This window comes from Diceros bicornis, chromosome 5 (genome assembly GCF_020826845.1).
Source record: "Diceros bicornis minor isolate mBicDic1 chromosome 5, mDicBic1.mat.cur, whole genome shotgun sequence".
Lineage (NCBI taxonomy): Eukaryota > Metazoa > Chordata > Mammalia > Perissodactyla > Rhinocerotidae > Diceros > Diceros bicornis.
In genome coordinates this window covers 29,090,830-29,094,327 of record NC_080744.1, presented here as the reverse complement: position 1 = coordinate 29,094,327, position 3,498 = coordinate 29,090,830, and the positions used below count along the sequence as shown (strand labels likewise).

The 3,498-nt window shown below is 40.4% G+C and overlaps 1 pseudogene; it reads left to right on the top strand.

Moving 5' to 3' along the window:
* The first annotated feature begins 715 nt into the window (after positions 1-715).
* LOC131405339 (olfactory receptor 11G2-like) lies at positions 716-1,746 on the top strand (annotated as a pseudogene).
* The last annotated feature ends 1,752 nt before the right edge of the window (positions 1,747-3,498 follow it).

Below are 3,498 nucleotides of genomic sequence, written 5' to 3'. Positions count from 1 at the left end.
TTCCATTGTATATATATACCACATCTTCTTGATCTGATCATCAGTCGAGGGACACTTGTGTTGCTTCCACTTCTTGGCTATAGTGAATAATGCTGCAATGAACATAGGGGTGCATAAGCCTATTTGGATTGTTGATTTCAGGTTCATTGAATAGATTCCTAGTGTGGGATAGCTGGATCATAGGGTATTTCTATTTTTAATTTTTTGAGGATTCTCCATACTGTTTTCCATAGAGGCTGCTCCAGTTTACATTCCTACCAGCTGTGTATGAGTGTTCCCATTTCTCCACATCCTCTCCAACATTTGTTGGTTTTTGTCTTGGTGATTATAGCCATTCTAACGGGTGTGAGGTGATATCTTAGTGTTGTTTTGATTTGCATTTACCATATGATTAGTGATGTTGAACATATTTTCATATGCCTATTGGCCATCTGTATATCTTTTTTGGAGAAGTCTCTGTTCATGGAAGAAATTCATTTTTGTGAGAATGGATAGATCCGTACATAGAGAGAAGATAAATAGATAGACACTCTATTAACTGCCAAGTCTAACATAATTTTCAAAAACCTCTACAACACTCTCCTTCAAGAGCTTATCAATTCAGACCAAAAGTTGTCTTGAGTCCACAGTGAAAATATGAATAAGAATAAAGAAGCAGCCCAGGTCAATATTTCAGTTTTAAAGAAAAAAAGTAGCTATAAATATATGTCTTTATTTTCTTTCCCAAGATGGTTTAATATAAATATGGGTCCCCATCTGTCTATACACAGTCATTTGAAATTTGCAGGTCCTTTCACAGCTCACAGACCCATGAAAATCTCCAACACCCCCAACAACTCCAGCACCATCACTGGCTTCATCCTCCTGGGCTTCCCTTGCCCCAGGGAGGGACAGATCCTCCTCTTTGTGCTCTTCTCCGTTGTCTACCTCCTGACCCTCATGAGCAATGGTTCCATCATCTGTGCTGTGCTCTGGGATCAGAGACTCCACAACCCCATGTACATCCTGCTCACCAACTTCTCCTTCCTGGAGATCTTCTATGTCACCTCCACTGTCCCCAACATGCTAGTCACCTTCCTCTCTGATGCCAAGGTCATCTCCTTCTCTGGGTGTTTTCTCCACTTCTACTTTTTCTTCTCCTTGGGTGCTACAGAATGCTTTTTCTTGGCTATTATGGCATTTGATCGATACCTTGCCATCTGCCAGCCTCTCCATTATCCCACTCTTATGACTGGACGTCTCTGCACCAATCTTGTGGTCAGCTTCTGGGTATTCGGTTTCCTCTAGTTCTTTATTCCCATCGTCATCGTCTCCCAGATGTCCTTCTGTGGATCCAGGATTATTGACCACTTCCTATGTGAGCCGGGTCCTCTTCCATTACTCCCTTGCAAAAAAGCTCCTGGGGTAGAGCTTGTCTTCTCCACTTTAAGTCCTCTGCCCATCATCATTCTCTTTCTCTGCGTCATGGTGTCCTATGCTCTGGTCCTAAGAACTGTATTCCAAGTCCCTTCAGCAGCTGGGAGAAGAATGGTTTTCTCCACCTGTAGTTCTCATCTGGCGGTGGTTTCACTGCTCTATGGCTCTGTACTGGTCATGTATGGGTGCTCAATAACTGAGCAGGAAGCCACAACACAGAAGATTGTGACTCTGTTTTATTCTGTCGTGACCCCACTCTTTAACCCTAGGGTACATAGTCTTAGAAGCAAAGATATGAAAAAGACCCTGCAGAAATTTCTGGGAATATAAAGAGTGTTCATCAAAAAGGCTCTTGTAGGGGCCAGCCCATTGGCGTAGTGGTTAAGTTCACGCACTCCACTGCAGCGGCCCAGGTTCACAGGTTCACATCCCAGGCACGGACCTATGCACCACTTATCAAGCCATGCTGTGGCAGGTGTCTCACATATAAAGTAGAGGAAGATGGGCATGAATGTTAGCCCAGGGCCAATTTTCCTCAGCAAAAATAGGAGGATTGGCAATGGATGTTAGCTAAGGGCTAATCTTCCTCACCAAAAAAAAAAAAGAAAAAAGGCTCTTGGGCAATTAGAGCCCCAAAATTGTATTTCACTTACTTACAAACATTTGCAAAAATTGTATTAACTTATTTTCAAGTTAAAAAGAAACTGGTTTTATTCAGACATTGTTCATCCTAGTATTGACTAAAACCCCAATCACCTGTGAGCATGTGCTTTTTGTTTATTTCTTCTCTTGGTTCTTCATCATTTGTCCTGTTTCTTACCATGTCTCAATTCTCTTATTTTTATTTTAGTTTATTTTATTTTTAGTTCATATTTTGAGTCTCACTTCTCTGTGGTTCTCCTCTCTTCAGGATTTGGTTCTCAAATCACAGCTGCTTTGGCAGCCACAAACACCAAATTCTTGATTTCCTTCGTTCAGTGAAACTGCTGTTTTCTGCTGAGACTTTATTCTGCGTTTCTGCATTCTTTCCCACATGCCTCCATATCCCTACACTCTCCTGACCCAGTGAATTAGTTGTCAAATGTCCTCAGGGAAAAACACCCAAGGTATATGTGGAACTCATCTCCTTGCCTCTCCCTTCTTGGAATTGTAGCCCCTGAAGTTCTGCCTGTGTTGCTTGCTCTCCAGTTCCTTCAAATGGTTGTTTTAAGTATTTTGTCCAGACTTTATAGTTACTTTTGATGGAAGGGTTATTTTAATACAAGCTGCCTAGCGAGGACCATACCAGAAATTCTTTTTCATTATATTTAAATTCATACATTCTCACTTCTTCCCTCACTTTCCATAGATGAAATTGTAGCATAACCATGCAAAAACCCATAAATCAGAGACAAGTGGATACAGAGACTGGTACAAACACAAGTCTGGGATATAGATCTGCTTTTCTTTTCATTGCAAACAGCTCCAGATTTCTGAGGATTCCACCCTTGCCAGCAAAATGGGGGGGGGGGGGGTTGCTTAGAGTAAAATAAGAGGTAAAACCAGAACGAGAGAACAGATTTAGGCCACATTTTTTTAAACGAGAGGCGTTCAGCAATAATAGATCAGTAAAAATATTTACTCAGGATTTGTATTAGTAACTTGCGCTAGTTCTCCTTGAACTAGGCCCTGAATGAAAGGTCATCCTATTATTGAAGTGTCTTTACCAATTTAACTACTGGATTCTGCAGATGAAGAAGATGAGGCTTGGGAATCGGGAGTGATTTGCTGAGGATAGTAACTTTAATGGTAAAAAACAAAAATTTTCTAGCCACTACCCTTTTCACTAGCCCAAGTTACTTTTTCTTTACTAACTAATGCTATATTTTTATCTTTAGGACTTCTCAGTTTTTTGCCCATTAAACAATGTTTGTTTCACCAATATGCGTAAAGCTCTGTAAACAGTAAGGGAAGAGAACAACATCCCAACAGGAAAACAACCAAAAAGATATAAACAAATAACACACAGAAAAGACTCTTAAACATATGGAAAGAGAACTAATTCATTCATAAAAAGAAAAAGGCAGAATAAACATATAATGG